The following is a 17,957-nucleotide window of genomic DNA, read 5'->3' as shown; positions in this document are numbered from 1 at the left end:
CTTACTTTCAAGAGAGAGAATTAAGCCTCTTATTTTTAATTTGTATTTGCCCTTACACTATATTACAAAATAAATTTATGAAAATTAAAATGTGCACTTAAGCAAAAATCATACATCCTATTTTTACTGCGCAATGAAATTGAAGTTATTTCTCTTAAAAACACAATAATAAATATTTTCAATAAAATATTTTTCTTTTCTCCAAGGACTGATCAACATTCACCGATTACCAAAACTCTTTAAAGTCTTTATGCAATGTGTGTTAATTTTAAAACTCCATTTTTATGAAATCACTAACTATTCTGACAATCCTCAGAACAGGAAAGCCCTAGAAATCTAAAAAGTTGTTTAAAAATTTGGCATTTATAAAACAAATTATTTATCACTGATATTGAAATTGAAATAATGTAGTTTTTTTCTTTTTCTTTAATTCTGGCCAAATTAGCCGTCAAAATATAAGGATAGATGAGCTGTATTATGTGTTGAATAGGTTTCCCCTTGAGAGAAACATTGTAATATAGTTTCCAAGAAGAAATATGATTCTGGGTACATGGCAGGAATAGCACACAGATGGAAACAGACTGGCATCTCATTTTTTCATGTGCCAGCTCCTCTTTAGTAACAAAAAAAACTATATTATCTTAGGGGTCAATATTTTCAGATTGTCTAGCAGAGAGTCTGCATTGTGACAGATCTATTTGCTTGTTTGTTTTATGCTATTCGTATTCTACAGTGGTATCATGGTATAAAATATTAAATTTAATGTGTCATGTGAGCTTAACTAAATGTTCAGAGTAAGTCAAATATTTGGTTTAACTTAATGTCTTATTTAACAATTTTTATTATGTGAAAATGAAGTAATTGTCAATTTTAGAAAACATCTTTAACTGTTATAGTATTTAGTTTGGATTTGTTGAGGCAACTAAATTGGTCAAATAAAATGGAAGTTAACAAAGTCTTACTAATTCTTAGGCTTTACAGATTATTCAAGGAGAAATTAATTTTAATCAAGGAAAATGGCCAATTCACTGATATCTAGTCGTACCATTCCTAATGTAACAAATTAATTCATACATCCAAAGGCTTACTATGATTTTTTGTTCCTTCCTATTTATTGGTCCTATTATAAACTAGAGAATTTGTCAAAGTGGAAAGATTTAGAAGTATATTCCATGGAACTTATTATTTTCTTGACTGTATACTCTTAAATTTGCAAAGTGTATTTCAAAAAATAGTCACAGTAGTTTCTAAACAAAAAAACCCCATAATACCATGTTTGTCAATGGTGGATTAGCCACCCCATTCACATTTACTGTACTAGGAATATTCCACTAGGGGAATAGGCTAAAAAGAACAGAAACATAAAACTCCATTAAAAAATAAACATGTGTTGAATAAATAGACAATAATTACAAAAGAAAATTTTGTAACCTATGTTTTCTTGGTTATGGACTTTTTATTATGATGTTTAATATCACATTCTATAACTTACACTTTAGATTCAATAACAATCCTAATTTCCATAAAATACCTTTATCCAAGATATACTACAAGTCATAATTGCCTATGTTCTCTGAAAGAATTCAAAATGTAGTGAAGTAAGGTTAATTTCTTATTGAGTAGGGTTTGAAGATTCTAATTAAAGTTCAGGGAGAGCAGCCAAAATTTCTGGCATGTGATCTACAGAAATACATGCACATTATAGTTAAGTCAAGTGGTATTAATTTTTTGTTTATAATGAAGATGAGATGGAATTGAAGATAAAGCCAGTCATGTAGAGGGGATAATCTTACCAAATATTTCTCAAAAATTTCTATTTCATTAATGCCAACATTTTCCTATTTCTCCTACTCCAAGAGAAAATTAAGTTCTTATTCAACTGCATTAATAATAGCAATAGCTAAATTTAAGACCTAATGGCTAAGATGCTTAACCTTGAGCTTTGTATGATAGATTTTTTGTTTCAGTCTATATGTGAAAACATTAATGTGCTATTAATATTAGGCTCATGAATTGACAGATTTCAAATATTATGCTAATTTGACATCAATATCTTATCTGAATTTATTTTATTTTGTTATAATAATAAAATTGAGTGTAAAAATCCATCATTTTAAGAAAAGCTAAAAATTTCAAACACAGGCAAACAATCAATTTTTACCTAAATTTTAAAATATGAAAAATATGTCAAAATAGGTTTGAAAACTTCTACTGTGGTTAATAGACAATTCATGATTTCAGAAGCTTGTGTGTCCATGCATTGTTAGTTTCAAATTTATGACCTAGCTGCACTTATTTTTATGTAAGGAAGACTGAATTAATTATAAAACACACAAGTTAGATATTTCAGATTTTAGAAATAATGGCAAATGGAAACTAATCATGTTATTTTAATAAAGAATGACAAGTAAAACTCCAAAGTAGTAATTCTGCACTTTTTCCCCCCAATATCTCTGTAGTGTATCCTTCTCTGGCTTCAATCATTGCTCCTTTTCATTTGAATTCCTGAGGCCCTAGACTCCCACCTCTCTACACCCACTCTTTCTGAGATCACACATTCATAGCTTTAACTATTACATCCGTTGTGAATGACCTCCAAGAAACCCAACTGCTCTAAGTTCCCACTTATCTTTTTCACAATGTCTAGAAGATTGTAAAAATCATCATGTATATGTCCTTCTACTTCAAAGACAACACAAGAAAAATTTAGGAATCGTTCTCAGCAAGTTCAACCTTCCACACAACAATTCTATGATTCTGTAAATGGCATCACTTTATGTTTGTTCTTCCTTACTTTTAATATGTCACCAAATATTGCTACTTCTTTCTAACGAATTCATCCTTTCATTTCTCTTTTTACTGTTGTCACCAATTGCCTAGGTCCACTGCATCCTATACTTTACAAATTGATTTTCACAATACTACCTTTTTCACTCTCTTAACTATTCTGCAGGCATCATTAAAAAAAAAAGCACTTTATAAAAGACTATTTTACTGGCTTGTTCATTTATTCAAAAAATCTTAATCACATATAACAATAAAATATGCCATTTACTGAATCATTATATTCCATACACTGTGGTGGACATTTAGAGTACATTATCATATTTAATGGAATAATGGAAAGACAAAAGACCCTGAATAGGCAAAACAATCTTGAGAAAGAAGAACAGAGCTGGAGGAATCATGCTTCCTGATATCAGACTCTACTTCAAAGCTACAGTAATCAAAACAGTATGGTACTAAAACAACAACAAAACAGTACAGTACTGCCACAAAAACAGATACATATATCAGTGGAACAGAATAGAGAGCCCAGAAATAAACCCATGTGCTTATGGTCAGTTAATCTATGACAAACAAGGCAAGAATATATAATGGAGAAAAGATAATCTCTTCGATAAATGGTGCTGGGAAAACTGGACATCTACATGTTAAAGAATGAAATTAGAACATTTGCTAACAGCATATACACAAATAAAATCAAAATGGGTTAAAGACCTACATGTAAGCCTGGAAACCATAAAACTCCTAGGAGAAAACATAGGTGGGACACTTTTTGCCATAAATCATAGCAATATTCTTTTTGGATGTCTCCTAAAGCAAAGGAAATGAAAGCAAAAATAAATAAATGGGACCTAACTGAACTTAAAAGCTTTTGCACAACAAAGAAAACCATCAACAAAATGAAAAAATAACCTACCAAATGGGAGAAAAGATTTGCAAATAATATGATCGATGTGGGGTTAATATCCAAATTGTATAAACAGCTCATATAACTCATCATCAAGAAAGCAAACAACCCAATTTAAAAATGGGCAGAAGTCCTGAATTGACATTTTTTCCAAAGAAGACATACAGATGGCCAACAGGCACATGAAAATATGCACAACATCCCTAATCATCAGAGAAATGCAAATTAAAACCATAATGAGATATCACCTCACACCTGTCGGAATGGCTAATATCAAAAAGAACACAAGGGAATTACCTAGTAGTCCAATGGTTAGAACTCTGTGTTTTCACTGTCGAGGGCCTGGGTCAGGGAACTAAGATCCCATAAGCTGTATGGTGTGGTCAAAAAAAAAAAAAAAAGAAGAAGAAAAAGAAAAAAAGTACCCAAATAACAAACATTGGCAAGGATGTGGAGAAAAGGGAACCCTCATACACTGTTGGTGGGAATATAAATTGGCAGTGCCACTGTGGAAAACAGCTTGGAGGTTTCTCAAAAAACTAAAAGTAGAACTACCATAAGACTCAGCAATTCCACTCCTAGTTATATAACCAAAAAAAAGGGGGGGAAAAAAAACCCCAAAAAACAAAGCAGTAATTTGAAAAGATACATGCACCTCAATGTTCATAGCAGCATTATTTACCATTGCCAAGATATGGAAGCAAACTATGTGTTTATCAACAGATGAGTGCATAAGGAAGATATAGGGATAGCTAACATTTTATAATAGCTATAAATGGAGTGCAACTTTTAAAAATTGTGAATCACTATGTTGTACACCTGTAATTTACATAATATTGTACATCAACCATAACTCAATATAAAAAATGTAAAAACAAAGCTACTTTATCATATTTAAGTCCAACCTTTTGAACTAAGTATCATTATTGCAACTTACAAAGAAATTTTTAGCAGCTCAGTGAAGTTAAGCAACTTAAAAGGTTAAGTAGCATACACCAGGACCCAGTTAGTAATGCAGGTCTGTTAAATACTCTCCCATATTGTACAAAGGGCTTTTTATTCCCGACTTCAACAATTTGGCTTTCTCTTTTTTGTAACGTGTGGTTATCAAAGATAATCTTACAACTTTTAAGCAAATGTAAAAATTTTGTTAAACTCATTAATTAATGAGGAAATTAGTAAGATGTCATGACTGGTTCAAAGAGCATCTGAGAAGCTAAGTTATACAGACAACAAAGAAATGTTGTTGTCTGTGTAATTTCTGAGTTATATATGAAATAATTTGATGTCTACAAGGCCATATCTTATTTCTTTAAGGTTATCTGTTCCACTGAACTGAAATTATTTACATCTCTGTTAGAGAAATACGTACAAGTTAGCAAGTAACTTCAAAAAGCCTAGAATCTTTAATCAATAATAACTAATGGGGCTTCCCTGGTGGCGCAGTGGTTGAGAGTCCGCCTGCCGATGCAGGGGACACAGGTCCAGGAAGATCCCACATGCCGCGTAGCTGCTGGGCCAGTGAGCCATGGCCACTGAGCCTGCGCGTCCAGAGCCTGTGCTCCGCAACACGAGAGGCCACAACAGTGAGAGGCCCGCGTACCGCAAACAAAAAAACAAAAAACAACTAATGACATAAACAAAGTATATTCCCCTAGACTGGCACAGTGCAATAGAAATATTTCAGGCTACACATAATTTTTATTTTTAATAGACTTATTAAAAATAAAGAGATAAAATTAATTTTAGTAGCACATTTTATTTAACCCAATATTGTCATTTCAAACATCTAATCACTGTAAAAAAATAAGAAGATATTTTGAATTTTTTTCATACTAAGTCTTGGGAACCAGGTTTGTTTTTTAACTAACAGCTCATCTTATCTCAGACAAGTCATAATTCAAGTGCACAATAGCCACATGTAGCTCCTCCTATCTTATTAGACAGCATGGCCCTAGATAATCTTTGTGCGACCTCTTGCCCTATGTGATATGTCACCCATATTTTATGGCCTTATTTACAAGTTTCAGACAGTTTTTTCAAACAGGATAAACTTTTAACACCCTCCATGAAGTAGAAAATCCTAACTCTCCAGGAATTACTTACCACCCTTAAAACTCAGGTCTACTCAACTCTGACTCATCATACAAGGCTGGCCTTTTCTCACTGAACCTTCATCACTTGTATGGTTATTCCATTACAAAAGGTGAATTTTTGTTGAGTGCTAATTGCTCTTTATGCATCATCTCACAAGCTAGGTACAATATTATTCTTATTTTATAAATGAGAAACCCAAGTCATGGAAAGTTAAAAAACCTGGCCAAGGTCACAAAGATAGCACATGGTAGAGCTGGGATGCCAACCCAGGCACTGTGTCTGCAAGGCTTTTCTCTGAATGTTTCTTCCCTGCTATAATACTTTAGTATACCAGTCCAGCCAATATAAGAGATAGTTTCCTGGGCCTGCATGCATGTTTATAATGAGTGCCACATAATTTAGCACTTACTTTTAAATAATTGCTAGAGCCAAGCCTTTTGTTTTCCTATTTTATTATAAACCCTACAAGGACTAGGGCCATGATGTGTTTTCACCAATAGCATGCATTGCACGGAAAATATGCTGGACGTGTAATTTGATGACTATTGTCATTACAGTTGCTTACTGTCTCCTTTAGAACTGATGCTTATGTTGCCTGCATTAAAATGCCAAATGGTATAACTTCATACCAGACTGAACTATGTATGATCAGGGAAAATATACCCTGCAAGCAAAATATGATGCAGTAAGTCAATCAATGGTCATGAAATTGCTTCAAAAGGTTTTTAGTAAAAAGGAATCAAGAGTATTGCGAAAACCAGAACTTGGTGGGAGCATTTTTCTCCCTGCTCTTGGGTCTGTACTTGAATTCTGATTGGGTAATGATGGAAAATAGTTGTCAAGTGTGGCATACTAGGCAAGGGTGTTAAAGGAAATCAATGACTATGTAAGTAAAGTGATTAAACTTAAACACATTTTATCACTTAGCCATTAACTTTAAGAATCCACACTGCTTCCTTAAGGTTCCACAATTTACTTAGTATCTAGGGAACACTGATTACATTTTATGGTACCAATGGATTACCAACAAAAGCAACTCTTTACTTGCCAAAATCTTCTATTGACTTCAAGTAAATTGGAAATAAAAGGAAAATTATAATATAAAAACTTTGGCAAATATATTTTAACCACTTGCTCTATGTAAACACAGAAGATATTTTTTAGTAATACATCTAGAAAAAATAGAGCAATATACAAATGATTTAAATTTTGTTATTGCTAATATATGGTGGTCCAATACCCAAGGTCAGTGTTTCTGAAAATCTTTATTCTTTTAGAACTCAGTAAGTATGTTCTCAGAAATTTTAAATTTAAATCATAGGCTTATATAGGAGTACTTGCCCAGATTAGTCAAAAATTCACTAGATCATAGATGTTTTAAAAATAAATGATTGAAATACACATATTTGTGTAAATGTTTTTACTGAAAAGTGAATTTGTTAGGGTTCAAGAGTAACATCTTGTGAAAATGAAACTTTAAATTCTTTTAAAATAATCTTTCCAATGGCAATTAGACACATCAGTATGCCAGGATAAGAGCAGCTTGTTTTTCAGACTAATTTCCTTAGTTTATGACTCTTTAGCTGACTTCCAAGGCTATTATATTAATTTTATATTTCTAAATTTTTAATTTACTATACAGTGTGTGTCATATTAAATTAATGAACTAGTCACTAAAAAACTGAATATAATACATATTATTTAACAATGGCTTAAAATGGTAGTTTTCATGCAGAAACATTCCCTTAGCCAAAAGTTTTCTTTCCTTTCTTCAGCTAACAACTTTTGTTCTAGATTCTGTAACTGAGATGATGATGCCACTATATTAATCGTTGATCTTCCTATTATCTTACAAATCTTGGATCACAAATATTCTTACTTTTACAGTTCTGAATACTCATTTTATCATGGCTTATACAGTATCATTTGAAGTGTTTAAGACCCAGATAAAGCAAAGGAATATAGGAAAACAAAAAATGAATTATACATAGAAACTTACTTATTGACTTGAGATTTTCATGAAGGTTTCCAACGTGACCTTCTCTGTAAATGTAAAATGTAATTCGTACAAGTTTGAAATAGTTTTTAACTCAAGGGAGATATGTGTCAAAGAATACCATGTGCAAAATTTAGCATAATTTTTGAAAATCTTAATAAGTTTCAAAGTTACAAATTTCAAGGAATAATCCATTTTTGGTCTGGTTTCTTCAGTTTGATGTATTCTGTTTTTCAAAACTGTACATATATGTCACATATCAGATTTTAACTTGTGATTAAGGGAAAATTCTTGATCATTTTGTTTTAACTGTGAAGAATAATTTAACTGTGAAAATTTTATAAAAAATAGGTGATTCTTATAATATTTGCTTCTTTTTAAAAAGGAAAATAACTATTTATTATTTATGATTTTTGATACAAACCTTTCCTACTCCCCTAATTTCCTTTTTCCAAAGACGTTGAGAATACAAGAAACTAAAGGCCCAGAGAAAATGTGTTAATCTATAATTCAACATTTTTTAAAAACTTAATAATTTAATTTGATTGAATTTTATCATGAAGTTTGACCTTCGAAAACAATGTTTTTAAAATTATAGAAATAATCATAATTCCATGTGTTTTTTAAAGTGGAATTCTTTTGTCTGGCAATGGCTTATGTTTTTATTTTTTATTTTTATTTTTTTTTTAGCAGAGGACCAGTGGGCACAGCACACCCTCTAGTTTTTTTGTTTTTTTTTTTTAATTTATTTTATTTTTGGCTGCATTGGGTCTTCGTTGCTGCGAGCAGGCTTTCTCTAGTTGTGGCGAGCAGGGGCTACGACTCTTTGTGGTGAGGGGGCTTCTCACTGCAGTGGCTTCCCTTGTTGTAGAGGACAGGCACTAGGCGCACGGGCTTCAGTAGTTGCAGCACGCAGGCTTCAGTAGTTGTGGCTCGTGGGCTCTAGAGCACAGGCTCAGTAGTTGTGGCGCACAGGCTTAGTTGCTCTGTGGCATGTGGGATCTTCCCGCACCAGGGCTCAAACCCGTGTCCCCTGCATTGGCAGGCAGATTCTTAACCACTGTGCCATCAGGGAAGCCCCTGGCGTATGTTTTTAAATTCTTTGACATTGCAAACACATTCATAGGAGTTATGAATATTAAAGTGAGGAATGTTTTAACAGATGGTTGGTACAACACCTAATCCTTATTTAGAGTAACCTCTTTCACTATAATTTCGCTCTGCATCTGTTGAGAATGTGATCATTCAAGTCCTTGTTTTGTTTATAAGACAAAGGGTTGGGCATTGAAGTGAGATGCATTGAGATTTCAAAATTTAAAACCCCTTTAAATTAAACAAATAAATACATTCAGGGTGACTCATGCCTTTTCTGACCAAGTTTATGTGTTAGAGGAGAACAAGGGTAATACTCCTGTGAAAGACCAAAGACATTCTAAAATGAGTAAAAATGTGGGAAGAAGTTTATACTCACTTAAGTGTGATATAGATATGTATATGTGTGTGTGTACATATATATATATATATATATATATATATATATATATATGTACACACACACATATATGTTATGCCTAGGGATGAATATATATATATTCAACAGCTAGTTTCATTTACATCACTTAAAAACAAACAAACAACAAAATAGCAGAAAATAATATTTTGCATTCATCTCATTGGTTAAAACCCAAGAGTGTAATTTAGTTCAAGATATAAGTTGTAACACTGAAATATTTAGAGAAACAACATAAAACAAATTCTGACTTGAGAAAACAATGCTAATACCATCACTCTTGATACAGTGGGCTAATTATTATCAATAAGTTATATTAGGCTATTGCAAAATTTGTAAAGATTGAATAAACATGCTGTTTTGGATTAAAAGATAAAAACAGAAAAGTCAATCTTGGCTCAAACATTTACAGTTGACCCTTAAACATAGGTTTGAACTGTGCGGGTTCCCTTACTTGCAGATTTTTTCAATACATACTACAGTAGTACTTACACAATCCATAGTTGGTTGAATCCACTTATAGGGAGGGCTGACTATAAAGTTATAGAGGGATTTTTCACTATACAGGCAGTCAGCACCCCTAGCCCCAAAGTTGCCAAGGGGCCACTGTAATTGCTTTGTGATTTGGCTAAGTCACAGAACACTTCCAGTCTCACTTTTCTCACAAGAGAAATGACAGTAATATTTACACTTACTTGTGATGGGTATATATGTACCTATCAAGCCACGGCCTTCTGGGGAGGCATAAAAGCCCTGTGGGTGTCCATTGTTTCCAATAATGATTATAAGCACCATTATGGAATGCCTTTCTGTACACTATGTATTGTATATAACTAAGTCTAATCTTATGATGTAGGTTTTATTAGTATCATTATAATATTACACTATGAGTAAACCAGGGTATCTCAATAGTGGCATAATTGACATTTTAGACAGAATAAGTCTCTGTTGTGCAGGGCCATTCTCTGCACCATAGAATGTTTAGTAGGATCCTTGGCCTCTGCTCACTAGGGACCAGTAGCACACATCCCACTGCCCCCACTGCCCTAGTTATAACAAACAAAACTGTCTCTAGCACTAGTGCCTGCAGGCTGTCGGGTGGAGCCAGGTCTTGGCACAATGTTCATGCCTCTGACTGTTCCCAAGTATGTCTGCCACCAGTGTGTATGTCCCCAGGGTGAGCTGCAGCCCCCCACAGCCCCCACTGGCCTCTCCAGGAGACTCTCCAAGACCAGCACGTAGATCTGGTCCAGGCTCCCATCAAATTACTACCTCTGCCCTTGGTCCCGGCATGCGTGGGATTTTGTGCCTTTTAAGAGTGAAGTCTCTATTTCCCGCAGTCCTGTGGGGCTCCTGCAGTTAAGCCCCACTGGCCTTCAAAACCAAATGCTCGGGGCCTTGTCTTCCTGGTGCCAGACCCTGGGCTGGGGAGCCTTATGTAGGGCTCAGAGCTCTCACTCCTGTGGGAGAATCTCTGCAATATAATTATTCTCCGGTTTGTGGGTGGCCCACCCGGGGTTATGGAATTTGATTATATCATGAGTCTGCTTCTCTTACCTGTCTCGTTGTGGTTCCTTCTTTATGTCTTTAGTCATAGAAGATCTTTTCTGGTAGGTTCCAGTCTTTTTCATCTATGGCTGTTTTTTTTCATCTGGCTGTTTACCAGAAGGGGGACACCTTCCAGGGCCCAAGAGTGGGCTCTTGTCTAACACTCGGAAATGAATTGCATCTGTTGACAAAGCAAAAGGTTTTATTGGGAAGGGGTGCCAGGGTGGAGAGCAGCAGGGTAAGGGAACCTAGGAGAACTGCTCTGCCACGGCTCCCAGTCTCAGGTTTTATGGTAGTGGGGTTAGCTTTCTGGGTTGTCCCTGGCCAATCGTCTTGCTTGTGCACACATCTGGTCTGACTCAGGGTGCTTCCTGGTGGTGCGTGCATCCTTTAGCCAAGATGGATTCTAGGGTGAGGGTTTCTGGGAGGTTGGCCCATATTAGGCACTGGCATCTTCTCCCTCCTTTTGGCCTCTCCCGAATTCTCAGGGTTAGTTTTCAGCACCGAGCTCCTTATCGGGCGAGACCTCCTGTTGTGAGTCATCTCAGGCAAGCGGTTATTATCGAGCCTGGCAAAAAACTGCCTTGGTAAGCAGTTTCGGTCAACAGTTCCCTAACAGTTGTTCTGCAGATAGTTGTAATTTGGGTGTGCTTATGAGAGGGGGTGAGCTGAGGGTCTTTCTGCTCCACCATCTTGTCTGCTCTCTATATTGCAGTTTTAAAGTGTGCCGGAGATCTGTTGGATTTCAATGGTATAACATATTAAGATTCAAATTTTTTTTTTTAAATTTCAATAGGACACAAGAAGAACAAGTTCAACAATGTCTTTCTTTAAACAAGATCAAAATTAACTTGAATAATAACTGGTTATCAGGAAACAAAATCGAAACACATTTTAAAAGAGGGAAAAGAAAAACTGGATTTTTAAAAGTGAACCAGACTAAATTTATATTTGTTCAAATGATCAGGTAAGTTATTCCCATCAACATCTACCTCAAAAATACTAAACTGGCCCTACAAGGCAACATTTGATGAAATAGACCTGAAGCTCAGGGCAAAAATAAGTCACTTTAGAGGCTTGAGCAATTTTCTAAGACTGGGGCCCCAAAACTTTCTTGGGCCTAAGAATTGCCTACAAACCGTTTTATGTACGTAAATCCCCAGGTGCCAATGCCAGAGGTTCAGATTCAATAGATCAGAGGTGGGACTCAGAAATTTGTGTTTTACTGGTACCTTAGAAAATTTTGATGCAACTGATTTACCAGACTTTGAGAAACTCTGGAATTTCATCTGAAAATAGTCCCAAGCCTAGAATTTCTTGGTAACATCACATTAATACCACCTTAAAGCTAAAGCTTAACATCTATTCCCCGATATCAAAATGGAGCATGGTTAGGGTTTTGGTTACTAAAAACTCTTAGTGAAAAAGAACTTGTCAATCTATATATGTGCTTATATTTTTGTGAGTGTTATGAATCTATATATGTGCTTATATTTTGTAAGTGTTGTGATTTTTCGACCAAATTAATTTTGTTGAAAAAAATTGCTTTTCAATGGAAAATTATACATTTTCTATAGCATACAGTGTGGATTAATCAGATTATAGCTCTGTTCATTATCTTTGCAACTCTGTCCTGTGTGATACTAACTGAACTGTGTCTACCTCCCTCCCCCATCCAGCTCCCCGGTGGAAAATCAGTTTTGTCTCCATTTGCAATTCACGCAAAATTCCTTTGTTTTATTGGGTGGCCAAAAAGTTCGTTTGGTTTTAAGTAAAAATGAGACATTTTTCATTTTCACCAAGAATTTTATTGAACAATGTATTCACTAACCGAACGAACTTTTTGGCCAACCCAATATATAAATATGTGCTGTTTTGGCTTTTCTTTTGAATTGGTTCAAACATCTGCCTGTGGACACATATACACTACCAAATATAAAATAGATAGCTAGTGGGAAGCAGTCACATAGCACAGGGAGATCAGCTCCGTGCTTTGTGTCCACCTAGAGGGGTGGGATAGGGAGGGTGGGAGGGAGACGCAAGAGGGAAGAGATATGGGGATATATGTATACATATAGCTGATTCACTTTAGCAGAAACTAACACTCCATTGTAAAGCAATTATACTCCAATAAAGATGTTAAAAAAAAAATCTGCCTGGTCTCTTGATATCATATGAGTAAAATAAATTCCTCATTTTTATATCTGTATTGGAATCATAGTTTTACTTTTTCTGAAAATTACCCGTTAACATTTTTGAAAATTTTGCTTCATCACTTTGTAGTACCATGAATTGAAGTTATTTTATTATTTGGAATTTCTTTAGCTGCAAAAGTTGGTTCACAAAGAAGCATGGATCTAGGTGGAAGAATCAGTGTTGTCTGTGGTTTTGTTTTGTTTTGTTTTGTTTTGTTTTGTGGTACGCGGGCCTCTCACTGTTGTGGCCTCTCCCGTTGAGGAGCACAGGCTCCGGACGTGCAGGCTCAGCGGCCATGGCTCACGGGCCTAGCCACTCCGCGGCATGTGGGATCGTCCCGGACTGGGGCACGAACCCGTGTCCCCTGCATTGGCAGGCAGACTCTCAACCACTGCGCCACCAGGGAAGCCCTGTCTATGGTTTTTTAAATCATAATACTTAATTTTCAATCTGATCCATAAATTATTTAACAGTTTTATTGAATTTAAGCAAATAAACATCCATGGCTTTAAATCAGTTGGTCTCACAAACAAAATAGATAATTAGCATTTCCATAATTTTGAGAAAATCAAAATCAACTGAAATTTTTCTTTTGAAAGAAGTTTATACAGATTAGAGACTTCCATTTAACTTTTTTTAACTTTAGGTTATTAGAGTTTTACGGGTGACTTTTTTTTAGTTAGAAAGTCATACTTATGGAAACATTTCCAATTTTCTTTCATAAGGTTTCTCAATACAATGATCAAATGCAATTACTATTTCCATTTTAGGTAATGGCAGAAAACTAGTCCTTTCACTGAGGACAACTAGCAATGGTGGAATAAAGTTCTGCATGAAGATTTCAGAAAGTTAAAACAAAGATGCACTTTGTAGACTATAAGGAAACGTAAGCACTGACAGAATGTTTAACTATCAAGCTAATAGTGGGCAAAAAAAAAAAAAAAGGAAATACTAATACACTATGACGATCCAAAATCTAAAATAAGGAAAATGAAGTAAGGCTTCCAGTAGCAGTACCACAGGTACCGAGTCTTAGAAATGAGGGTACAAGTGAAAAGGATAGAATTGATGGGATCAGATAGAGAACAGATTCATAATTACTTAAGAATTTGATTAGTGTAATAAATGTTTGTAAAGTTGAATGGGGAGCTCCAGGAAGATGGCGCAAGAGTAAGACGCGGAGATCACCTTCCTCCCCACAGATACATCAAAAATACATCTACACGTGGAACTGCTCCTATAGAACACCTACTGAACGCTGGCAGAAGACCTCAGACCTCCCAAAAGGCAAGAAACCCCCCACGTAACTGGGTAGGGCAAAAGAAAAAAGAAAAAACAGAGACAAAAGAATAGGGACGGGACCTGCACCAGTGGGAGGAACCTGTGAAGGACGAAAGATTTCCACACACTAGAAGCCCCTTCGCAGGCAGAGACTGCGGGTGGCGGAGAGGGGAAGCTTCGGGGCCGAGGAGGAGAGCACAGCAACAGGGGTGCGGAGGGCAAAGCGGTGAGATTCCTGCACAGAGGACCGGTGCCGACCAGCACTCACCGGCCCGAGGGGCTTGTCTACTCACCCACCGGGGCGGGCAGGGCCGGGAACTGAGGCTCGGGCTTCGGTTGGAGCGAAGGGAGAGGACTGGGGTTGGCGGCGTGAACACAGCCTGAAGGGGCTAGTGCGCCACGGCTAGCCGGGAGAGAGTCCAGGAAAAGTCTGGAGCTGCTGAAGAGAAAAGAGACTTTTTCTTCCCTCTTTGTTTCCTGGTGCGCGAGGAGAGGGGATTAAGCGCTCTGTTTAAAGGAGCTCCAGAGACTGGTACGCGAGCCGCGGCTATCAATGCGGACCCCAGAGACGGGCATGGGACGCTAAGGCTTTAGCTGCCGCCACCAAGAAGCCTGTGTGCGAGCGCAGGTCACTCGCCACACCCGCCTTCCGGGAGCCCGTGCAGCCCGCCACTGCCAGGGTCCTGTGATCCAGGGACAACTTCCCGGGGAAAACGCACGGCGCGCCTCACGCTGTTGTAACGTCACGCCGGCCTCTGCCGCTGCAGGCCCGCCCCGCACTACGCACTACGTGCCCCTCCCTTCCCCCCTTCCCCCCCCGCCACCCCCCCCCCCCGGGCCTGAGTGAGCCAGAGCTGCCGAATCAGCGGCTCCTTTAACCCTGTACTGTCTGAGCGAAGAACAGACGCCCTCAGGCGACCTACACGCAGAGGCAGGGCCAAATACAAAGCTGAACCCCGGGAGCTGTGCGAGCAAAGAAGAGAAAGGGAAATTTCTCCCACCAGCCTCAGAAGCAGCGGATTAAATCTCCACAATCAACTTGATGTACCCTGCATCTGTGGAATACCTGAATAGACAACGAATCATCCTGAATTGAGGACATGGACTTTGGGAACAACGATATATATAAATTTTTCCCTTTTTCTCTTTCTGTGAGTGTGTATGTGTACGTTTCTGTGAGTGATTTTGTCTGTATAGCTTTGCTTTCACCATTTGTCCTAGGATTCTGTCTGTCCATTCTTTTTTTTTTCTTTTTAAAATTTTTTTTCATAATAATTTTTTTAATAACTATTTTATTTTATCTTTATTTTATTTTATTTTATCCCCTTTCTTTCTTTCTTTCTTTCTACTTTTTTCTCCCTTTTATTCTGAGCCATGTGGATGAAAGGCTTTTGGTGCTCCAGCCAGGAGTCAGTGTTGTGCCTCTGAGGTGGGAGAGCCAAATTCAGGACACTGGTCCACAAGAGACCTTCCAGCTCCATGTAATATCAAACGGCGAAAATCTCCCAGAGATCTCCATCTCAACACCAAGACCCAGCTTCATTCAATGACCAGCAAGCTACAGTGCTGGACACCCTATGCCAAACAACTACCAAGACAGGAACACAGCCCCATCTATTAGCAGAGAGGGTGCCTAAAATCATAATAAGGCCACAGACCCCACAAAGCACACCACCAGACGTGGACCTGCCCACCAGAAAGACAAGATCCAGCCTCATCCACCAGAACACAGGCACTAGGCCCCTCCACCAGGAAGCCTACGCAGCCCACTGAACCAACCTTAGCCACTGGGGAAAGACACCAAAAACAACAGGAACTACGAACCTGCAGCCTGCAAAAAGGAGACCCCAAACGCAGTAAGATAAGCAAAATGAGAAGACAGAAAAACACACAGCAGATGAAGGAGCAAGGTAAAAATCCACCAAACCTAACAAATGAGGACAAAATAGGCAGTCTACCTGAAAAAGAATTCAGAATAATGATAGTAAAGATGATCCAAAATCTTAGAAATAGAATAGAGAAAATGCAAGAAACAGTTAACAAGAACCTAGAAGAACTAAAGAGGAAACAAGCAATGATGAACAACATAATAAATGAAATTAAAAATACTCTAGAAGGGATCAATAGCAGAATAACTGAGGCAGAAGAACGGATAAGTGACCTGGAAGATAAAATAGTGGAAATGACTACTGCAGAGCAGAATAAAGAAAAAAGAATGAAAAGAACTGAGGACAGTCTCAGAGACTTCTGGGACAACATTCAATGCACCAACATTCGAATTTTAGGGGTCCCAGAAGAAAAAGAGAAAAAAAAAGGGACTGAGAAAATATTAGAAGAGATTATAGTTGAAAATTTCCCTAATATGGTAAAGGAAATAGTTAACCAAGCAGAGAGAGTCCTATATAGGATAAATCCAAGGAGAAACACGCCAAGACACATATTAATCAAACTATAAAAAATTAAATACAAAGAAAACATATTAAAAGCAGCAAGGGAAAAACAACAAATAACACACAAGGTAATCCCCATAAGGTTAACAGCTGATCTTTCAGCAGAAAGTCTGCAAGCCAGAAGGTGGTGACAGGACATTTTTAAAGTGATGAAGGAGATTGCAACCAAGATTACTCTACCCAGAAAGGATCTCATTCAGATTTGATGGAGAAATTAAAACCTTTACAGACAAGCAAAAGCTGAGAGAGTTCAGCACCACCAAACCAGCTTTACAACAAATGCTAAAGGACCTTCTCTAGGCAAGAAACACATGAGAAGAAAAAGACCTACAAAAACAACTGCAAAACAATTAAGAATATGGGAATAGGAACATACATATCGATAATTACCTTAAATGTAAATGGATTAAATGCTCCCACCAAAAGACACAAACTGGCTGAATGGATACAAAAACAAGACCCATATATATGTTGTCTACAAGAGACCCACTTCACACCTAGGGACACATACAGACTGAAAGTGAGGGGATGGAAAAAGATATTCCATGCAAATGGAAATCAAAAGAAAGCTGGAGTAGCAATTCTCATATCAGACAAAATAGACTTTAAAATAAAGACTATTACAAAAGACAAAGAAGGACACTACATAATGATCAAGGGATCGATCCAAGAAGAGATATAACAATTGTAAATATTTATGCACCCAATATAGGAGCACCTCAATACATAAGGCAAATGCTACAGCCATAAAAGGGGAAATAGTAACACAATCATAGTAGGGGACTTTAACACTCCACTTTCCTCAGTGGACAGATCAACCAAAATGAAAATAAAAAAGGAAACAAAAGCTATAAATGACACATTAAACAAGATGGACTTAATTGATATTTATAGGCTATTCCATCCAAAAATACACATTTTTCCCAAGTGCTCATGGAACATTCTCCAGGATAGATCATATCTTGGGTCACAAATCAAGCCTTGGTAAATTTAAGAAAATTGAAATCATATCAAGTATCTTTTCCGACAACAACACTATTAGACTAGATATCAATTACAGGAAAAGATCTGTAAAACATACAAACACATGGAGACTAAGCAATACACTACTTAATTACCAAGAGATCACTGAAGAAATCAAAGCAGAAATCAAAAAATACCTAGAAACAAATGACAATGGAAACA

General features: G+C 36.8%; 1 long non-coding RNA gene across 1 annotated transcript in view; it reads right to left on the bottom strand.

Annotated features, from left to right (window-relative positions):
* The window catches only part of LOC307186937, a 74,445-nt gene extending 59,447 nt beyond the window's left edge, over positions 1-14,998 (bottom strand). Inside the window, exons 1-2 of the long non-coding RNA XR_013828513.1 lie at positions 14,616-14,998; positions 10,855-11,026 (exon numbers count right to left, since the gene is read on the bottom strand). This is a non-coding gene — a long non-coding RNA (uncharacterized lncRNA). The remainder of the gene's footprint in view (positions 1-10,854; positions 11,027-14,615) is intronic.
* Between the last annotated feature and the right edge of the window lie 2,959 nt (positions 14,999-17,957).

The sequence above is a fragment of the Stenella coeruleoalba genome (genome assembly GCF_951394435.1).
Source record: "Stenella coeruleoalba genome assembly, chromosome: 5".
NCBI classification, from domain to species: Eukaryota; Metazoa; Chordata; class Mammalia; order Artiodactyla; family Delphinidae; genus Stenella; species Stenella coeruleoalba.
Note: the sequence above shows the minus strand (reverse complement) of the source record. Positions and strands in the feature narration are given on the sequence as shown.